The sequence below is a fragment of the Eptatretus burgeri genome, chromosome 16, assembly GCF_056783735.1.
Source record: "Eptatretus burgeri isolate ZD-2024b chromosome 16, Ebu_testis_v1, whole genome shotgun sequence".
Taxonomy (NCBI): domain Eukaryota; kingdom Metazoa; phylum Chordata; class Myxini; order Myxiniformes; family Myxinidae; genus Eptatretus; species Eptatretus burgeri.
In genome coordinates this window covers 18,157,035-18,180,913 of record NC_140976.1, presented here as the reverse complement: position 1 = coordinate 18,180,913, position 23,879 = coordinate 18,157,035, and positions in this window count along the sequence as shown.

Below are 23,879 nucleotides of genomic sequence, written 5' to 3'. Positions count from 1 at the left end.
GCAAGAAGGCGGAGCCGCGACACGCCATCTACCCAATGAGAGCTGCCCATGGGGGAGCGGACCGCGCCCAGAAGGACGGAAGAAAGAATAAATGATTGCGTCCCGTCGGCTGGAAGCAAGGATGTCTGTGTCTGCGGCGGACTGCATCACGCACATCCGAGGCGTCTCGTCTGGCGCATTAAAACAAGCGGTCGACCATCTCATCGTGGGAGATCACCTCGTCTCGCCTCCTCTGGATTCGGCTGCCCTGGTCCGTCCTTTGGCGACTGGTGCTCCGGGAAGGTGCGGACATCGAGCCGCGCGAACGCGGCTAGGTAGCCAGCACATTCTCTTCTCTCAGCTCGTCTTCCCTCCGAGCTGGAGGGGCAATAAAGACCTCGAGGTCCATCTCTTTCTGGGTATTTGTGTGTGCGTGTGTGTGTCCGTGGGCCCTGTCTGATAAGTAGAATTGTTAAGTGCTTTTTGCTGTACATTATTTGCATTGCTTAGTCGGATAACTCTGCCCTTACATGCTCCCCTCGTCCCCCGATTATTGTTAATAAATTCCCCTCTTGTTGAATGTACCAGCTCGTTCTTTGTCATTTCTGCCATTGGTTTGCCACGGTGCATATTGGGGATTAGGAAGGCCGTTGCCGTAGTTGTACATTTGGACCGACGGGCCTCGGTAACCATCCGCTCAGGTTACACATGGTTCGAGCACGGTAAGGGCTCGTTCGGGCAGAGGGTGTGAATTCCCCAGTAAGCTTTGCCACGTGGGTACTTAGGTATATTGAAGTTGGCAATTAACCCTATTCCACGTGGTCGAATTATTGGCGATTCATGGCCCTGTAAGAGACATGTCCCTTCGGACTTATCCGAGGGTCGCGACCTAAATTCCGGTGTGTTCGGTGAGGCTGACTCTACTGATCCCCCTAGCGGTCGTGCTTGCCCCTGAGACCCAGCCCCACAGCAATGTATATGTATATATATACACATATATATATATATATATATATATATATATATATACATATATATATATATATATATATATATATATATATATATATATATACACATATATATATATATATATATATATATATATATATATATATATATACATATATATATATATATATATATATATATATATATATATATATATATATACATATATATATATATATACATATATATATATATATATATATATATATATATATATATATATATATATATATATATATATATATATATATATATATATATATATATATATATATATATATATATATATATATATATATATATATATATATATATATATATATATATATCTCTCTCTCTCTCTCTCTCTCTCTCTCTCTCTCTCTCTCTCTCTCTCTCTCTCTCTCTCTCTCTCTCCTCTCTCTCTCCTCTCTCTCTCCTCTCTCTCTCCTCTCTCTCTCCTCTCTCTCTCTCTCTCTCTCTCTCTCTCTCTCTCTCTCTCTCTCTCTGCCCTTCCATCTACTTTTTTTAACAACCATCTCAAAGAAGTTCAGTCACTCAAACTCTTGGGTCACACGCTCAGCCATGATCTCTCTTGGGCAAACCACATTTCAAGCGTCCTCCGTCATTCAAAGTCGTTCTTTGGCACACCTGATCTCCTGTCCACCTACAAGACTTTCATCCACAGCTTGATGGAATACTGCTCTTTCCTCTGGGTTGGCTATCCTGCCTCACACCTTGTTCAGCTTGATGCCGTGGAAACCAAGGCCTTCGAAAGCAATTGCAAACTTTATTGTAGCATGCTAGCCAAGTGGCAATTAAGCATTCCAATGAAATGGTCGATATGAAACGACTTCCGTAGCACGCATTTGATGATCTCTGAACCGTCATATTAAACATACACCTCCCAGAGACGCCCGAAATGTCACATATGTCCAAATTGGACAAATGAACACTTTTCAAGAAGTTGAAACTGCTTGTAAGTTCGATTCTGGAGCTTAAATTTTATCATTCTGCTTAATTCGAGAGATTCTCGTGGTGATCGCATGTGCGGAAATGAATTAAAGCCAAGATCGCTGCCATCTCCGGTTGTTTATAAGCATTGAAATATACCCAGCGATTCATAGCTTTGATGAACAGGTATTCAATAATATGAGGAAAGTGAAAACAACAACTTTTTTCGTGAAGAAATCATTGCGGCCGGTTCCAAGTCAAGGCAATGTGGAGCAGGCCAAAAAACATGAAGGCTTCAGACCCCATTGGAGCTTCCTCAGATGCACCTTAAGACCCCAAAGACCGAGGTTGCCGAGGATTGCCTGATAAAGGATATAATTAAATAAGGCCGTTAATTATCTTCAAAAGGGGTGTTTTAATAAACCCAAACACCCAATTTTCACTCCTGCACTTCCTTGGAGTTTTCTTAGTATGCATGCAAAGTGTTTCAGGCTGTTGGGTTTTATGGTTTTGGAGTTATGGAGAAAATACACACACACTGACTAACACACTGACATTTATTGCTATAGATGATGGTACACTCGTGGGGCTGGGCTTGCAACGATGAGAAGCTGTGACCATGAGGGGGCATCTCATGTGAAATGCCATGTCGGCTGTGGCACCAGAATAACTCTTTTCTTTCTTCCTTTCTTTGCAATTTTATTTTATTCTATTGTGAAAAAGCACTTCCTTACCGACCTTCTCCATCGCCCGAGGCACTACATAATTTAATAGGCAAAGAACCATGACGGGGGAAAGAAAAGAAGAAGAGGAAAGAGAGGAAGAGTACATCCAGAGGGGAAAAATGGCGGGAATGAACGCAGGATGCACAGTCCGGCTTGTGATGAGAGACTTGGCCTGCAAGAACTCGGAGGATTTGAGTGGGCTGCTTGTTGGAGGCATCGTCTGTGTTGAAGAGAATGGTGTGGAGGAGAGCCACTTGGTGTACGTGGATCATGTGGTAAAGAGGGAGAGGGAGCAGTAGCATTCGCTCCTCCTGAGTTTTGTCTGAGGCAACGTGTGGCTTCAAGGTGTTGCAGGAATTGCTCTGGTTTGTCCGTTGGCGAAGTTTAAGAACAGATCCAGAGAGAGAGAGAGAGAGAGAGAGAGAGAGAGAGAGAGAGAGAGAGAGAGAGAGAGAGAGAGAGAGAGAGAGAGAGAGAGAAGGGTGGTAAGGCATTATCATTGTGGATTTGTGGCCTCTGGCTGGGGTGGTCACTGGAATGTCAACTCAAACAGGCCTGAATTCTCCCCCCCCCCCTTCACCTTCCCCTTGGGATTAACTATGGATATCTGGTGGGCCGTTTAATTGTCTTGTCTGTATTGTCTTGGCACCTGGCTGTCCTCTAATTATTAATCATTACCATCGCATATCAGCAGGATTTCTTATCAATATAATTTATCCATTGCTAAGGCCTAGGTCACATTTGCTCTACAGCGAGGATACGGCGGCCATACACCCTCTGAATTGACAGAAACGTGCGGCGGCCGCAGAGAAACCGAGGTGGCCTCAGGGAGGCCCTACGCCGTTTGGCTATATTTTACAGGCCGTAGGGGTGCCATGGAATTATAGCGCGGAGTTATAACTTTTTTTCATTTCTACGTTCGCCGTAGCAATTCGACAAGCCAAGCTATGACGTAGATGTGTTCCACGTCGACCGTACGTAGGGCGTACGGTGGGCTTGCGTTATTCGTGCGGCTGCCGTAAGCTCTTCTCAATGAAAAATGAATTTTCCCAACCCCCAAAAAATTACGGCGGCCGCACTGTTCCCACGGTCGCCGTATGGTGGCCTTGCGGTCTGTGTGACTACCTGCGGGCAACGCAGAGTCGACGCACGGTTCCCCTACGCCCGCCGTGCACCTACGTACAGCCTCCGTGGAAGTCTGCATCGACCGTGCGTCCACCGTGCGTTACCGCTAGAGATCGGAGTATAGGTGTTTGCCTATACAGTGGTGCCCCCAGAATCCGAATTTAATTCATTCCAGGAGGCTGTTCGGATTGCAAAAAGTTCAGATTCAAAAAATATTTTCCCAATAAGAAATAATTGAGTGAATTAATCTGTTCGTGGACCCAAAGAAAACCCACTTTTAAGACACTTTAAACTGAAATTCCCCATGTTTAAGGTAAAATAAGATGAGTAAATGACCTTCAGTGGTGGTGTATTGTATGTAAACTGGTACAATCACCAATCCAAAGGTCCACACAGGCTCGAGCTCCGGCCTGGGTTCCGATCGCTCGCACACTCTGCGAGAGTGCTGCCCCCAGGGCAGCTCATCAAACATGATGCCCGCAGAACCACAATCACTTTCATCAAACGCATCGGGCTGACGTAATCATGGATATTCCAAATTACAACTGGTTTTGCTGTGAAATTCAATCCTTGCCCGACAGTCCGTCACACCACGTGATCGGATTGATTTTTTGTTATTAATTAAAACACAAGTTGATTAAAAAAACAAACATCACAAATGAAGGTGAAAACACGAGATAAGGCCAGTCACATTTAGCTCGGCGGCCGGAGGGTCTACAAAATGTACGGGCACTAGCAATAAAAAAGCGGCCGCAGTATTTCCACGGTCACACAATGTAGCAGTAACATATGTTTTTATTTTTCGGGTAGACGCACGGCGTATTTATAAATTGTGAAGACCGAAAACGTGGGGGTGCCGTACAGTCTTTGATTTGATGTCGCACGGTGACCTAAGGGAGTTCCTGTGGCGGCCATAGAATTTTCAAGGCAGACGCAAGGTTCCCACAAGGCGACCGCAAGGTGACCACAGGGGGACCGCAGGGGGGCCCTAAGCCGAACGTGCGGCCAGACGGACGGTAACGAATGGATTAATATATATATTTTTTTACCAGTTCTTTTGTTTCGGCATGTCGAATTTCTACGGCGAACGTAGAAATGAAAAAAGTTATAACTCCGCATTATAATTCCACGGCGACCTTACGGCCTGTAAAATATAGCCATATGGCGTAGGGCCACCCTGAGGCCACCTCAGTTTCTCTGCGGCCGCCGCACGTTTCTGTCAATTAAGAGGGCGTGCGGCCGCCGTAACATCGCCGTAGAGCAAATGTGACTGAGGCCTAAAGTATCGATCGACACACGAGAGATGCTTTCACGAGGACTTCCACCGACGAACTCAATGAACAAAGTGCCAATATGCGGCTCGAACAGGTGGGGGAGACACGTGAACAAACATGAACGCCACGTTGTGTTCGGTTTTTTAAAATGTATTCGGTTTTTTAAAATGTATTCGGTTTTTTGGGCAAAATTTTCTCGAAAAAATTGTTCGGATTCCAATTTGTTCAAACAATGGGGCATTAGGATTCTGGGGGGACCACGGTATATTCTTGTTATAGTATATTAGTCGGGTGAATATAGTGGTTCTGGCTCACTTTTCCCCATGTAAATGAATGGGGGATTTTCAGCGATTCATATTTTTTTTTCCGAAAAATAAACCATCTTTTTATCCCAAGGTATATTTATTTGTCTCCCCTTTTAACCTGGGGATACTTTTTTTCAAATAACCCATGCAATAAGATAAAGATTTGTTAAAGGTGATTCTAAAGAAATATCTGAAACGTCTAAGCCTCAGGACATTTTATCAAATAACCGATGCATATTGTTTAGCTCACTCATTGAACCTATAAACATTTGTTCATTCTCAAATTCCTTCAATAGTTTAATTTTCTTTGCACAATAATCCCCATCTAAAATATTGAAAAACAAAACATTTGAATCTTTATATTTTTTAAGATCCCCCTTTTGTGCCATTACGAAATGATAAACTTCTCTTAATGCTCTTGTTTGACCACCTCCTGAGCCACATATCATTTTGAGATTATAGTAAATTGTTTTTTCATTGTTCAATTGATAACCATCAAAGTTTTCAGTCCATTCAAGGATATTCATTTTTTTCTTTACATCCTCTAACTTACTACTTTTTAAATTGATTCGCTTATTTGTTTTATTTACCTTTGTTTTAGTTATTTTTTCAATCAGACTTATTTGATATTTTTCACATTCATTATGCTTTCCATTTATATACCAAGACTGAGATTTTCTCCACTCTTTAGTTTGATTAATACTTGGTTTGACCATTTATATATTGCAAAAAAACGCGGCGGTAGCCCGTCCCATCTTCCCATCGTTAAAAACCCTAACCCATCTTCCCATCGTTAAAACACAATCTATTCTATTCACTCTATCATACAATATCCATATGGAACACAATCTCTTCCATTATCTAAAATAAATCTCTTATCAGCAAAGGCTCCTAATGCCTTTTTATTTACTTCTTCACTATATATGTTATGTTTATAACTTCTTATTGTATTCATTTTCCTATATTCTTCTTTCTTATTCATCAAACAATTATAATAATTTCTAAAAGTTATTGATTTCTTTATTACATATTTCTTTATTCCCTTTAACCTCTTATCAATCTGATCACCATACTTATAAGCATATGCCTTTGCTCTCAATCCAATAAACTCACTCATTACTTTTCCACCCACCTCATCCTTAAACTTACCAATAACCTTTTCATTCTTTTTGGAAAATAACTCACTCTTCTTGCTGAAATTACTTGTATCATATACTCCAATATTTTTCTTCATATCTTTATAAACATCATCAGTTTTTATATCTAGGATGAAACCATCAGTGTCCATATACAACAATGAAACATTTTCACCATACTCTTTCTTTAAGTCATTATACAAATAATCATACATCAATATCTTTGATAAATCAAGAACTGCTGTTCCAATATAAATTGGTTTATCTATTACAATACTTTCCTTTTTCATATGAATTGCAGAAAAGTTCTCTGAAAAAACCTCTTCTCTCTCAAAACTTGGTTTATTTATCAATCTCGAAGCTTCTTTCCAAGATGTTGCGAATCTAATGTTTTGCCTGTTTCTAACATTTTCCATAGTCTTTCCAAAAACAGCATTATTCATTAATTTATAAAAGTCCCCTTCAAATTTTACTTTTGTATTTGCTCTCATATCTGTATTGAATTGAATATACTTTTTCACCCAAGGACTTTGTTTAAATTTTAAAACTCTATGAATTTTAGCTACTCTCAATCCTTCTCTCAAAAACTGTTTTAAGCTTCTCTGATGCAAAACATATCCCTCTTTATCATAGAATGTTGTTAATAACTTTTCTGTTGATTTGCCTTCAATATTAAAACTTTTATGATAATCACTGAACCATTCTTTCTTTGGGGTTTCTTTCTCACATGCAAAAGGAAGGTCTTTATGCTTATTATGAAGATCACTCGGGTACCTCAAATCAACTTCAAAATAATAACCTTCTTCTTCGTCATTCAATTCCTCTTGAGAAGAAATAACAATATTCATCAAAGCCTTTTCATAATCCGTTTCTTCCACCCACTCTAATTTACCATAAGGCAGAGATTGAGACATTGCCCATCCATACAAATTATTAGCATCAAAATACATCAAATAATTACTATCTTTTTCACTATCATAATTTGTAAGATATTTATTATTTGCTTTAGCATATCTTTTTGAACATACTTGTGATATTCCACCTCTCTTGGACTTCTCAATCATCAAAGGCATATCAACATCACTGATTAAATCTATATCTTGCTTTGTCATTTTCAACATTGCACTCCAAGCTAAACCAGGAGCTGTGAAATAGTGGGCAGGATCTAATCCATAACAATTTTTATTATGACAGAGTGATCTAAAAGCTTCAAACACATCAGCTAACAATAAAACATCTGTTTTTAGATATAAATCATGATATTCTCCAAGGTTCTTTATCTTAAATATTTTCCATATTTCTTGTGCGTGTTTATATTCCTTATCGCTTATCTCTTCTTCATAAAGGTTATTATAGAAACTTTCTTTTGAAGGAAGTTGTGTTTCTTTAAATCTCATAAATGAATCCATATAATCGTAAGGATAAATTCCCTTACTTTTAAGAATTTTCTCTTTACTTTGAATTTCATTCCTTGTTTGAATTTCCTCTCTCGTAAGAATTCCTTCTTTAATCAGAATTTCATCTTTAATCTGAATTTCCTCTTTAGTTAGAATTTCATTCATTGTTCGAATTTTCTTTATAATTAGAATTTCATCTTCAGTTAGAATTTCTTCATTAATTTCCTCATTAATTCGAATTTCCTCTTTACTTTGAATTCTCTCTTTAATCTGAATTTCCTCTTTAGTGAGAATTTCCTCTTTTGGAAAGAATGAATTAAGATTTGGAAAAGAGTCTGTGGAGCTTAGATTTGATGCGAGGTAGGCTAGTGGTGTTCCCATAAACTTGTAAGAATCTAGAAACCTAATACGAGTTAAAGGTTTTGTGAATATCATTTTTATAAATGAAATATACTTTTGACTTGTGTTTGTTATGGCAGAAATATTCCCTGGTGTTTTTGAAAGTTCATTTATAAATAGATGTGTATCATAGTTGGCACTGTTGTGAAGAAACACTGGAATAAAAGAAGGTAATTTATAATTAAGATTACAACAGGAATGAGTGGGACCTCTATATTTATCAGTAAGATGACAATGATCCCTAACTTTAGACTCCTTAATTTCCCCCTCACAAATATGACAGATATTGTTCTTTCTAAATTCTAATTTTTCTTCTTTGGCTAATTTCATCGGTTCATTTGTTTCTTTCATTAATTTAGTGAGTCTTATACAATCCTTTTCTAATCGTTTTACAAACTCTTGTGAAGCTTTTTTTCCACTATAATGTTCAAGTTTGTTATACTTTTCTCCAACAGATGATTTGATATAATAACAGAAACCACAAGGAATATGTTTTTGATATTTATTTGTATATGATTCTTTTGGATTAGGAGAAGCAGTATTTATCTTTTTAAGGATACACTCAAAATCAGCGTATATCACAAATGGTGCATGATAGATTTATTATAATCTTCAAAAGAAATCTTTTCACCAGGTTTAGGCATTGTAATTACAGCTGATTTATGATTACTACAATATTTTGAATGTTGTTCTAATCGTTCTTTTGTATGAAATGAATTAAGACATCGCTTACAAGGATATATTTTGTTTGCTGTTCTGAATACCTGAGAAGAGATTAATCTTGATAAATTATTGATGTATGTGTAATGTGAATTATTTCCAACACTAAAATATAAAAGATCAATGTGTGTTTCTTCATTTTTATAGTTGTTTGAAATTTTTAATATTTGAACTTTGTTTGTATCCGTTAATCCATATACATTAATAGAAAGATTATTCTTTTTCTCAAATTTAGGAATATCTGTTAGTGGCATTGGGCATTTAAAATCTTTAATGTCCAAGGTATTCTTGTATTTCATATATTGTTTTACTCTTTCTGAATTACATTTTGGTGGATGAAAGTGAGCAAGAACAGACCAGAGAAAACATTTATTATCATTGTTCTTAATATTAACAACTGCCTTCTTTAGTTTTATTTCTTTTGGTAATTCAATATAAGAAGAAGCTTTAAGAGGGATTGATTTTAGAATGTGTATATCTAAAAAGATGATTTTTAAAAATATTGAATCCACTTCCTACCACTGTATTATCAACATCCTCCTCCTGTTTTGATAGTTCTTCATAAACCCCACTATTTAAAAAATCTTGAAATGATGTTATAAAATGAAGATCTGTTCTCATATAAGGAGTTTGTTCTTCATCTTGTCTTTTCATATTCATTTTCACTCCCATATAAAGCTTTAAAGTTTTCATTTCTTTTAATGTCTTTTTAATAACTTTTTCAACATCAGGTTTCACTATTTCAATTGATTCAGCTATTGATGATGGACCAGGTTCTCCAAATTGAAAAATCCTTATTTTTATATGCCCTTTAAATGCCCCATCATTGTTTTCAATATAATAGTCTCCCTTTACTTTAAACTCATTTTTCTTGTGTTTTTGTGATTGAAGATGTTTATTATAGCTTCTCTTCAAAACATCCTTTGAACAGATATCACAATGTTTTCTTTCCAACTCAAGAGGAGATATTTTATGAAATAGATTAAATGTTGGTTTGGAGGTGTTTTCTATAATGTTTATATTTGTGATTACAAACATCGCAGTATATTGTATTCACCATATTTATATAATAAATCTTTGCTTAAACTAAAATTTTCTTGATGAAAATTTCGTTTATTTTACAGGTGAATCTGTGCTTAAAACCATTTTATCCTCCAACTTTTTCACTTAATAAATACAATGTTTCAAGACACAAAAGACAAGTTTCAATCAATCTCTTCATTTGTTAAAGATACTGAGAAATATGTCAAGGATGTAAAATTGAACAAAGATAAATATAACAACTATTGGATAAAAACAATTATGATAAATAATATGAGTTCTTCAATTTCCTTCAGTGGAAGGGCTTTTAGTATACCTGGTAGAACATCAATTAAAGTATCTCTAACAAAAGTTTCTCCTCTCCTTCTGGTAATATATTCAAAACTAGAAAAAGCAATGAAACAAGAAAAAGTATCAAAAAACAAAAACCTTATGGATGAAGCTTTATAAAGAAAAGATAAGACCATCTGTAATATGCAAGGAGAAATTTGTATTTTTTTCAACAACCCTAAAGATGTAAATCCTGATGAAATAAAGGATGTAAATATATCAGGTGAAATGACATTTCGTTCAATAGTAGTTAACGATCATTTTTAAATTACCTTTAATATAAAAAAAATGTTGTCGTTGAATCTGGTAATGAAAAAAAGTATATCGATATCGATGGTAATATTACTAAATATGAGTCAATATACAACTGAAAGTATAGATGAATTTCAGTTTAAGTAAAGTTTTACTTTATAAATATGCTAGACTTTCCTGATTCTCCATATGACAAATTGAGAATTGTCCTGCGTGTGAAAGACGGGGATTAAACACAGAGTCAAAAGCCTATAAACAATGTATATTCTGTGATTATCTTTTAATTAATGATAATAAAAAATATAAAAAGGAAAATAATTCTTTTAGATTTACACCAAAAATGAATTACTTTACAAGATTGATTAGAGAAATGAATGTAAAGTATGAGGGTGATAACACACCTTTCCTTACAAGGGAAGAAACTGAACGTATTAGAGAAATGTTCAAAGGATTGTTGTTATATATTATTCATGGATGTGATTTTCATGGAAATATCAACAAAAGATATTGTATAAATAAAATAATGGATTATCTTGAAATTAAACCTGAACTTAGGATAAAATATAGAGTTTCTAAAAAAGCAAATAATAAATTAAATAACCTGTTTTCCAAATATATAAATGAATGATTTTTTACCCATTTGGGAAAATAAAATTTAACAACCATAAAAATCTCCCAAATTCATTAAGATGTCTCATAGTTGGTTCAAGTGGATGTGGAAAAACCTGCTTACTTTTAAAGATGCTCCTCACTCCCAACTTTTTAGATTATGATAATTTAATAATTTTCACAAAGTCGAGTTTTCAACCAGAGTATCAACTACTCTCACAAGGTTTTAATGCTGGTCTTCAAAAATAAGATATAATCGGTTTATTCAAACATCAAAAAACCTAAATGATTATAACATTGAAGATATAATTCAACTATTTTGTGATACACAGAGATGTACAAAGAAATCAAATCCGATAACTTGTATTCTTAGTGATAATACGGATGATATACCGTCTCCCCAAGATTTGGATAAATCAAAAAAGAACCTCGTTATCTTTGATGATTGTGTTAATGAGAGAAACCAAACGGTAATGGACAGCTACTACACAAGAGGGAGACATTCTTCTTGTAATTGTATTTATCTTAGTCAATCGTACTTTCAACTTCCTCGTCGTTCCATCAGAAACAATGCTAATACTTTTATTTTATTCAAGTTAAATTCAATAGATATCAATAATTTTTGGAGAGATAATTGTTCTACATTTTGTAGTAAAAAGAAATTTGAGGATTACATGAAGCACACGACTGAAAAATATAAATATATTGTTGTGAAACAAGATGAGATATTAAGGGATATATTTTTTGTTTTATAAACAATTACAGATATAAATGACAACTATTATTGTAAATCTTGTGGGTAAATCTGCTTCTGGAAAAAACTTTCATAAATCAAGGTTCTTGTGTAGTACAAATGAGAATATTGTAAATTTACTTAAAAAAACACCCTGTGATACGCATTGTATCAACAACAACTCGAGCAATAAGACCTGGAGAAGTAAAAGGTGAAGATTATCACTATATTTCAGTGGAGGAACATATGTGATTGAGGAATGAAGGTCAAATATTTGAGGAGGTTTCTCTTGGTACAACAAAATATTCACATTGTAAGAGTGAGTTAAGGAAACTAAAATCTGGTGGTCTTGGGATATTAGAAACTAATTCAGAAGGAACGAGACAAATTATTAAACATCTGAGCGGAGTGAAGATTTTATCATTCGGTTTTGATGTTGATGAAGAAACTCAACGCAAACGTATGAAAAGCAGAGATGCAAGTATTAGTGAAGAAGAAATTACAACTCGCATTAATGTTAAAAAATAATTTGATGAAATATTTAAAGAAAAGGATTTGTTTGAACACATCTACTTGAATGATGAAGAAAAGGAAAATTTCCCTGTTGATCTTTACAATTCATTAAATGATATTTTACAATAAATAAATGGATGCAAAAGAAAGAGCAAGAAGATTTAAGGAACATCAAGAGTTGGTTTCAAAAGTTGTAAAACAACAGGAAGACATAAAGAAGAAATGCAGACAGAAACTAACGGGCGAAGAAGCATTTGAAAGAAAACAAGAGAAATTTTTTAAACCACTTTTAAAAACTTCCCAAGAAAAAATGAAAGATATTTCCGCAGTTCCCACAGTAGAATATACTCCTAAAAAACTTCAAATGTTAAAAGATTTTGATCAAATGACGGAGGAAGAATTAGAGCATTTAGGAGAATTAGAATATGATGATGAAGGTTTATTTCAACAACTGGAAGAGATTAATCGACCCCCTGATTATATTGTGAATGCTCTTCAAAACAATGAATATTCAGCGGATTCAAAAACCAAAGCAGGACTCATTCCAACAGAACAACCAGCAATATTTCATCTTGTTCAAGAAAAGGTATTGATATTTAATGATGAATTAAGGTTCTTAGGTTCTGTTCAACCCCCTGTTAAACTAACTCCGAGATTAATGTTTCTTCTCACAAAAGATGGAAGACAAGGTTCAACTGTGAGGGATGAATCAAAGTATATTGATAAACCATTGGATATGAAAAATAATGATGATAGAGTATATATTGATCTGCTGAACACTCTAAATTATAGGGTTAGTATTTCTAGTAAAAGTAGGAAAAATGAGAAGGAGAAACACATTATTCAGGCTTTAAGTATCCTTGGTTCAGGTATTAGTTTTCTTCCAAATGACCCATTGCAATTAGTTAATAGACTGTTATTGTTGTTAGGTAGTAAGAAGGTTGGAAATAACAATGGTTTTAATGAAGCATCAGCCATTTTAGACCAGTTGATGAACATGAAAATAATTAATAAATCTCAATATAAAGACATTTTATCTCATATTAAATAAGATGAGAAGCACAATCCTGAGTTTTAATTTCACAACAAGCGACCACACATCTTCATTCCCATACCCACTACAACTTGACCCAACAAAAGAATATGAGGCATCTTAATTGTCCATGGAAACTTATAATACCTTCTTTAATATAACTGATAAAAATGACAAGTTTAGTTATAATCCCGGACGTGGATACAAAACGATAACAGTCTCACCCGGAGCATATGAGATTTCTCAAATATCTTCCGAAATTGCTCGTCTTATAAAAGAACAGGGTGATGAACCAAAAAATATTATTATAGACATTCAAAAACATACTTCAAAATCAACGATTAAAGTTAAAAATAACTACAAGGTTGATTTCACAATTGATAATTCATTTAGAGAGTTATTTGGTTTCTCCTCAAAAAAGATTGAAACTAATGGGACGTTTTACAGTGATAATGTCATTCAAATATCCTCAGGAATAAATTCGGTGTTAATTCACTGTGATTTGATTGATGGTGCTTATAATGATGGAAAAAAAACAAATACAATATTTTCATTCAGCGCATACTCAACCCCAATTGGTTATAAATTCAACATGGAACCCAAAAATTTGGTTTATCTCCCTGTGTCAGGAAAAACCATACACCGAGTAAATTTTAGGATAACCAACCAAGATAAGCGTATGATTTCTTTTAATGGAGAAGTTATATCCATCAGAATTCACCTACGTGAAGTTTTCCAATAAATAAATACGATGGTTATTGTGAGGAAACACGAGTTGGGAAAATATAAAATAATTACAGGGGATGGGATGTTCCTTTCCCCATACTACAAGGGTGAAGGTATGTATCTTGGTAGAGGATACTATAAACCTAAGAGACAAAGGGGTGTTGGACATCAATTTAGAGGAGATGGGATAATTGATACTCTCATGGGTATTGGTTCAACTATTCTTAAACATAAAGATCTAATTGGTTCAACTGCTTCTGCTGTGGGAAATGTAGCAGGTGCTGTAAAGAGCATAAAAGATGCCCAGAAGGAATCTCATAAATTACAAGCAATAAAAGAAATTAAGAAAGGCAAAACTCAGTTGTCCCCCCAAGAACGACAGAAAATAATTCGAATACTTGGATCAGGGTTTCAAAAGTTTTAACATCTTTTTTTCCTAAATAAATACAAGTATGGAAGCAATTGATAGTATCTATGATTTGCATGATACTATTATTATCTCAAACTCCACTAAAAAAGAAGATTACTTCAAGGTAAATGCAATAACTGGAACAGACTGGAATACGAATGGTACAAAAAGTTTTGAAATAAATAATCAACAAACCTATTTGAATCTATCCGAAAGTTTCTTGTTGTGTAAATTTAAATTCACTAAGGCTGGGAATAACACAAACGCTACACTTGTAAATGATTTCTTCTGGAAAATGTTTGATAGTGTGCGTTTGTATATTGGAACACAAGAAGTTGAAGCAGTTGATTATGTCTCTGCTGTATCTGAAATGATGAAATTTACACTCTATACATTCAGTGATAGAATGGGAAAGGGGTCTGTCGAAGGTTTTATTCCTGATATGTCAACGGGAACAAACACAGACCCTGGATATACTCAAAGGAAAGGAATGTTTAATGATGATACAAAAGCAGTAAATAGTTTTACTGTGGCAGTTCCTCTTAAAGGCATATTTGGATTTTGTGATCATGATAAGTTCTGTATGGTCTTAAAATTAGATTTCAACTACAAAGGAATGATAATGAAAATAGATTGCTTTTTGGTGTTGGTAGTGCTTTTGGTGAACAGAATAAATTTGTAATTGAGGAAATGAGTTGGTATATCAGTGAATATACTCCTAATCTTAAAACAGAAGAGATGTTGAATAGAAGACTTAACTCAAAAAAACCACTCAGTGTATCATACCTCAAAAGAAGATGTCAACACGTTAAACTCAACCAAACTACTTACACGTGGAATTTGGGTGTTCTGGAAGGAAAGCCACGATATCTGTGGATCATTTTTAAAAAGCCAGATGGTGATACTGCGACTGATAAGAATAATGCATTGAGTGATAATGCTAAGGTGAAACAACTTCGCGTTTCTCTAGATGGAACATTTTATCCACGAGATAGATTGGAAATTAATTGGGAAAAAAATGATTTTGCTGAAGCATACAAGTCTTACCAAAAGGTGTGTGAAAGTAATGGAAATAAAGAACCTATTTTGGATATAACAGCATTTAAAAGTTTGTATACAATTTATGCGTTTGACCTGAGCGCTCAAAAGGAAACTATAAAGTCTAATCGAGTGGATACATTGAAAGAGGAGAGAGTGAAGAAGTTGATTCATATTGTTTGCTTTTGGAAGAAACAGAATTACAGATTAATACAGATAATTGTGTGATGATTAGTCTCACATAATTTTTTGTTAAATAAATGAGTGGCAAAGTACCAACTGGGGTATATGTTAATCAAATCAATCTTCATAAACTATCATCTTGTGTTCAAAATCAAAAGCCTTGTACAATTAACGTTAATACAATTCAGAGAAAAGGAACAGTAAGAATTTATGTTTTGCTCACAAGAGAACAGGTTAAAATCTTGAATGACACTGGCTCACTTAAAATTAAAATGACAAAACCAATGTTGAAAAAATATTCAATAAGAGAGACGAGTGGAGGATTTCTCCCATTTCTAATTCCTTTATTTGCTGGTTTAAGTGCGGTTGGAGCATTGACGGGTGGTATTTCAACAGCGGTGAAAACTGCCAACGAAAGGAAGGCTCAACTCCAGGCTCAAAAAGAATTGGAAAGACATAACAAAGAGTTGGAGAAACAAATTAGTGGAAGTGGTGTAATTGTAGATTTTGCTGAAAAACTTGAAGGTCTGCCTGATAAAGCGAGATTGTTAGTTGGAGATATGCTTTCTTCTATAGCACAAGCAGGTGTAAAATTAACGAAAAGAGGTAATGTATTATATCTTTCTAATAAATAATTGAGTATTGATGAGTGGTTTAAAGAATTTGGAAAGAATACAACATCAAATTTACAACTTGTCAAATATTGTAAGAAATTAAAAATTCATAATGTGGTTATTTGTATGAGAGATGAATTAACAAATGTGCCGAAACATACAAAGAATATTATTATGAACTTAGAAGATAATAATGGGAACGGTTCTCATTGGGTTTGTATTTTTAATAGTCAAGACAAATATTATTTTGATAGTTTTGGTCTTCCACCACCTGTTGAAGTCATAAAATTCTTACAGAATGGTGTTTATCAAACATTTCAAGTCCAATAATTAAATTCCAAGTGTTGTGGTCAATTATGTCTATATGTGTTATTTCAACTCAACAAAAATAAAAATTTTTATGATATTATTTTTAATCTAATATAAATGACTTATGTTGGTAAAGATGGTTCTATATTTGGTGTATCCCAAGAACTGGATATTGATTTATCAAATTATTACACAAAGGCACAGGCTGAACGACATAAATATAATATAACCAAAAATATTAACATGAAAAATGCTTATAAATTAAAAAAATTATCCAAGCCCGACTGACGCGAATGACTTGGTGAGATTAAGCGATTTATCACAATATATATCCTTAAATAAAATGGCCGTGTATTCCAAAGATACAGAAGTGTTGATATTATCTCAAGGTCATACAGAATTCACAGTTCGAATTAAAATAAATTTTTATAAAGAAGGGCGTATCGTTTGTATGAGAATAGAACAAAGTGGGTATGATATGAATGATTTAGGGTATAATTGGTCATTTAAAATTAACCTCGAAGACCTGGAACAATTAAATCAGTCTCGTAAGGAAGAATATTATCCACTTGGTATCGAGAATGAGTTTTCTGGGGCCACGATTAGTAAACAACAAATAAAAGAATTTAATAAGGGTCAATATAATAATGGTTTTGCCCTTGTTTATATCATGAAAACAGAAAAAAACAGGATTATATATAATAAGTAAGGAAATACAAAATGATTTAACTCTGGGAAGATGGGGAGGTGTTTCGTGCCATAATATTATTCTAACATATATTTATAATACATAAATGACAGCAAGAAGACTTCAAGAAAATTATCATTTCTGTGTCCAAGCATACCTTCAAGAAAAGGGTATTCGGTATTTTAATAAATATGTTCTACAACATAAGAATGAGGTATTTTCAATAAAAGATTGGCATTATGCTGATGTTGAGAAACCGACAACTTTAGATTTAATTAGAATGTTAAATAATGAAAAAAATATAAAGTTAAGAAAAGGTAAGGCTCTTTTAGAAATTCAAAAGAAATTTTATTGGTTTCCTGTTGTAAAAAAAATTATTTTGGATACAGGAATAACAAGAAATCCTGATGAATATATGTATAATATTCTATGGGGTGTAAACGATTCAAGGATAATAAGGGATGAGGAAGGAGTTGAAGAGAGGGAAGAGGAGGAAAAGGAGAAGAGAGAGAAGGAGGAGAGGGAGAAGAAAGAGAAGGAGGAAAAGGAGAAGAGAGAGGAGGAGAGGGAGAAGAAGGAGAAGGAGGAAAAAGAGAAGAGAGAGAAGGAGGAGAGGGAGAAGAGAGAGAAGGAGAGGGAGGAGAGAGAGAGAAGGAGAGGGAGGAAAGAGCGAGACAAAATAAATATCAAAATATGGAAACCAGTGAGATTAAAAAAAGATTGGTGGTATTACAGAAAATAACTCAACCTACCGAGGAGGAAAACAAAGAATTGACAAGTCTATTTGCAATACTTTCGACAAGAATATTGACATCGACAAGATATTCATTTTAATTCAAGTTTTTCATTTTTTTTCTTAAATAAATGGAGGAGAGAGTGAAGGCATTTCTAAGGATTCTTTATGTTTTAAAAATTAAGATTCAAATGTGCATGTTGGAAACTAAAAAGGTTTTTGCATTCTGCAGGAATTTTTCTCATAAATAAATGAGTTATTGTCTCAAATGTAAAAAGAAAACTAATACTAAAAATATTTCATATATTAAAAGTAAAAATAACAGGGTTATACAAAAAGGTATATGTTCGGTGTGTGGTTCAAAAAAAAAATCAATTTATCTCCAAACACAAACGAGGAGGAGATATACAAAAGTTTTTATCAGGAAGTAAATTTACAACTACTGGAATACCAGGGGAATTACATCTTCCAGGGTATTCTTTCTGTGGTCCAGGCACAAACTTGGATAAAAGATTAGATGAGGCAGACAATCCTAAATCATGGAGTAAACCCATCAATAGAGTTGATGAAGTGTGCATGAGACATGATATTGATTATAGGAATACCACAACGTTGGAACAAAAGCATGAAGCCGATAGAGAAATGTTGTATAATTTGTCTCTGATACAAAATCCAACCTTGAGAGAAAAAGTTGATCGGTTCATTGTGAAGAAGATGATCAGTGCTAAATTGAAACTTGGACTTGGAAATTCAAAAAACTTATGGGCTCGAATGATGCCATTAAGACTGAAGAGCAATTAGCTGATGAATTACATAAACCAATATTCACAAAGTTTCGTAGAAGGAAAGTTTATTCCAAGGAAGTTGATTATATCTGGTCCGCTGATTTGATTGAACTAAATAATGATAAGGGGTACACATATGCTTTAACCGTTATTGATTTGAGGAGTAGATACGCATGGGTTGTCCCTTTAAAAAACAAAACAGGAAATGCTCTTATGTTTGCCTTTCAACAGATATTTAATAAAAGTAAGAGAAAACCTAAAAAAATTGTGGACTGATGAGGGTAGAGAGTTTTATAACAAGACATTTATGAATTTTCTAAAAAATAACAGTATTACATTATACAGTACCTTTAATGAAGGGAAGGCAGTTGTTGTTGAACATTTTAATCGTACCTTAAAAGAGAGACTATATAAAAAATTCACACAACTCGGTTCACAACAATGGTCATCTTTTATTCAGGATATTGTGAATAAGTATAATGACACGGTTCACATGTCAACAAATATGAAACCATCAGAAACATTTACAAAATTAAAATATGAAAAAGAGATTAATGTCAGAAAACCTAAGTTCAAAGTTGGTGATTTCGTAAGAATATATAGGTGGAAATCTCATTTTGAAAAGGGTTATACTAAACGATGGACGAACGAGCTTTTTAAAATTGTTGATGTAATAGATACGGTTCCTTGGACTTATAAGATATATGATTTGGAAGGGGAAGAGATTTTAGGTTCATTTTATTCACAGGAATTACAAAAGACAAAGATAAATTGAAATTTTTTGACTCCGCCCCTTTTTGACTCCACCCACACAAAACCCACCCACATAAACCCCACCCCACACAAGCTCCACACAAACCCCACCCCACACAAACCCCACCACACACAAACCCCCCACAAGCTCCACACAAAAACCCCACCCCACACAAGCTCCACACACACAAACCCCACACAAGCTCCACCCATATTCATCATATTCACATAATTAGTGATTAGATAATTAGTTCCGCACACACAACATGTTTATTTAATTAAAAAATTGTCCACCCATCCACACAAGATCCACCCATCCACCCATCCACCCATCTCTCCACCCATCCACCCATCCACCAATCTCTCCACCCATCCATTTATCCACACAAACCTCATCCACATAAGCCTCATCCACATTCACCCCTCCCACATAAGCCCCACCGAAGCCCCGCCCACATAAACCCCACCCACACAAGCCCCGCCCACACACGCCCCTCCCACACAAGCCCCACCCCCCTCATCCCCCCTGTGCGCCCCCACCTTTGACCCACCACCTCCCTCATCCCACCCCCACCCTTCCCCACACACACATGGGGAGGGGAGGGGTGGGATGAGGGGGTGATGGGTCATTGGGGGAGCGCACCTACCCCCCCCACCCCCTCCCTCCCTCTCCTTCATGTCTTGATTCTCTTTTTGAAATTCAAAATCAAGTAATTGTAAGCAAAACAAATATAATTAATCAAAATTGAAAATATTAAATATTCATTTGCGAGAATGTATAATCTTTCCCAGCAATCTTCTTCAGATGTCTTGTGATTTCGAAACTCAGACACCATATTCTGTTTTGAAACAAAAAGTGGATAATAATTAGGTTTTATAAAGATAATTACATGGTAATATGAGTAAGCCTGGTGTTGGTTCTAAGTATAAGCCTCGTTGACCACTGAATTAACACACCAGGAGGCCGACTCAGACTGTCATCCTTCCAAGGCCAATAAAATGAATTCCAATGTACTGACAAAACAGCGTCCAAACTTATGATGCACCAACATAAGACGACATTCCAAAGAGAGAGTGATATTAATAAACAAATAACTAAATAATAATTCAGAAACATTTACCTCCAGAAAATCATGTGTTGTACCAGATTGCTTCAACAGCTTATGTTGTGTGATCGAGCTGAAAAAAAAAATAATGAGTCAAGGGTATAGATGGAGAGACAGACAGAGAGAGGTAGGTAGAAAGACAGACAGAGAGAGATACAAAGAGACAGACAGGGAGAGATAGAGAGAGACAAACAAACAGGGAAAGAGGCACACTCGCACACACACACACACACACACACACACACACACACACACACACACACACACACACACACACACACACACACACACACACACACACGTCTCACCATTGGTTTAATTCATTCGAGATCAGAGGCCGTGATGAGACTTCGTACCAGTCATTATAAATGTTTTTCAATTCTCTTCTAAAATCATTGACCTCTTCAATAAGAGCATTCATTTGATGCACCTCATCGTGATATGTAAACTGCTCTTCTTCCAAGAACCTGCCAAGAAAAAAAAATATATCAGAATTATCACGATTTAATTTATAATCAATTGCTTCATCGTTCAAAGAGGAACCCATACACAGGCTTACCAACTTTGTGTTGAGCTGTTTTGTTCGCGGAAGAAAGATCGCTCATGTCTCAGTTGTAAAAATGAAAATCCCGTCTGGCAGAAACTTTGTCTGGCGAATCACTTATAAGGCAACGATGAGGAGATTGCTTAATCATTGGGTGTGGCCACAGGAAATGACGCTTCGAGCGAGACAGCTTGGAAAATAACTGGGCGAAATATATTCTCAAATTGTATGAATCATTTTTAAAACATACTTAAAATGCCCTAAAATGCTTTTGATTAAACTTATGTTTAAAAGCCTGTTCGTGTTCTGAGATAAAATATAAACACGAGGCCTTGTCTCACAGAATAGTTCCTATTTTTTCACAGCATGACTGTCCAAAAACACTTCCTCATTTTCACAGCACGACCGTGTCAAAAAAACACTTCCTCATTTTCATGGCACGAACTGAAAACATTTGAAACAAAACTTTTTATGGCGTGGTTTATGCACAAAAATGATTTGCAACCCAGGCGGTGGCCAGATGCGATCATTAAGAGAAGTTTATCATTTCGTAATGGCACAAAAGGGGTATCTTAAAAAATATAAAGATTCAAATGTTTTGTTTTTCAATATTTTAGATGGGGATTATTGTGCAAAGAAAATTAAACTATTGAAGGAATTTGAGAATGAACAAATGTTTATAGGTTCAATGAGTGAGCTAAACAATATGCATCAGTTATTTGATAAAGAGTGTGCCGAGGCTTAGACGTTTCAGATATTTCTTTAGAATCACCTTCAACAAATCTTTATCTCATTGCATGGGTTATTTGAAAAAAAGTATCCCCAGGTTAAAAGGGGGGGACAAATAAATATACCTTGGGATAAAAAGGGGGTTTATTTTTAGGGAAAAAAATATGAATCGCTGAAAATCCCCCATTCATTTACATGGGGAAAAGTGAGCCAGAACCAGTATATTCACCCTCCTTATATTTTTATTTCAGTAAAAAAAAAAAACTGGTATATATACCCACTCGTTACCATCCGTCTGGCCGCACGTTCGGCTTAGGGTCCTCCTGCGATCGCCTTGCGGGCACCTTGCGTCTGCCATGAAAATTCTATGGCCGCCGCAGCGACACCCTAAGGTCACCGTGCGACATCAAATCAAAGTCTGTACGGCACCCCCACGTTTTCGGTCTCCACGATTTCTAAATACGCCGTGTGGCTACCCGAAAAATAAAAACATAGTGGCTGCTACATTGTGTGACCATGGAAATACTGTGGCTGTCGTATAATTGCAAGTGGCCACAGATTTTGGAGACCCCACGGCCGCCGTGGCACATGTGACCTTGGCCTAAGTGCTATACCCTGTGTTTTCTTTATCCTGAGTAAAGGATTTGCATTCCTTCCACTGTTTTGAATTTGCATTGCATTACTGCATTTACATAATTTTGCCGACTGTGTGTTGAATAGTGGGGGTGTAAATTTGCGTCAGCATTTGGATGGTAACTTCGCTCGGTCACATCTGAATGCTTATATGGCACAACCCACACAAGGGGAACGTATTGGTCTCCCAAGCACGTCAATTAGGACCTCCGCAACAAAACGATAGGCCGTACCCCGGGCCCTTTACCCAGGGGCCAGGTCGTTAACAACCTGGAACACACGGTCGGTCGTAAAAAAATGAGGCACATATGTAAGCCATCATTCATTATCTGTGTGCCAAGTTTAAACGACATCGGTACTTGCATGTCTGAAAAATGGTTGAGGACGTGTTCAAAATTGGGTTTTTTTTTAACAACTAAAATGGCCGCCAGTCGGCCATCTTGGATCGGATGTGGAAAAGAAATGACGTGCATATGTACACCATCATGTGTTGTCTTTTTGCCAAGTACAAATAAAATTGGTCCATACATGTCCGAGATATGGTTGCGGACGCACATAAGCAAGTACGCACGGACACGAAAATCGAGACCAAATTCACAAGCCCCCGTTTCGGACAAAGTCCAACAGGGGCTAATAATGGTCCTAGTACTGATCCCTGAGGTTCTCCATGACTTACATCCTCCCAGCAAGTCATCCTCCCACTCACAGCCACTCTATACTTCCTATCACTAAGCCAGTTTGCAATCCAATTGCAATCTTTTGCAATTGGATTTTGCAACCCAATCAAAAACTGCTTCATCGAACTCTAAAAGATTTGTTAGATAAGGCCGACCTTTGGCAAACCTAAAGTTTACCAAATGTTGTGCCGTACCGCTTACAGGCAAGCACTCGAGACATCAAAAACATCACTCAGGATAATTGTTGAAGAGGATTGTTGAGTAATTTGTTCCTGCAGCCTGTAAAATTAAAGTGTCCCTTTAAATTGACAGAGCGACAGGTTCCAACTTGATCACGTCCAAATTAACAATAAAAAGGCAAATAAAATTTAATTACAAAGGAAACTAATTATTTGTTTTCCCTTCCCACCGTGTAGTCAACGTGGTCAGTAGATGCT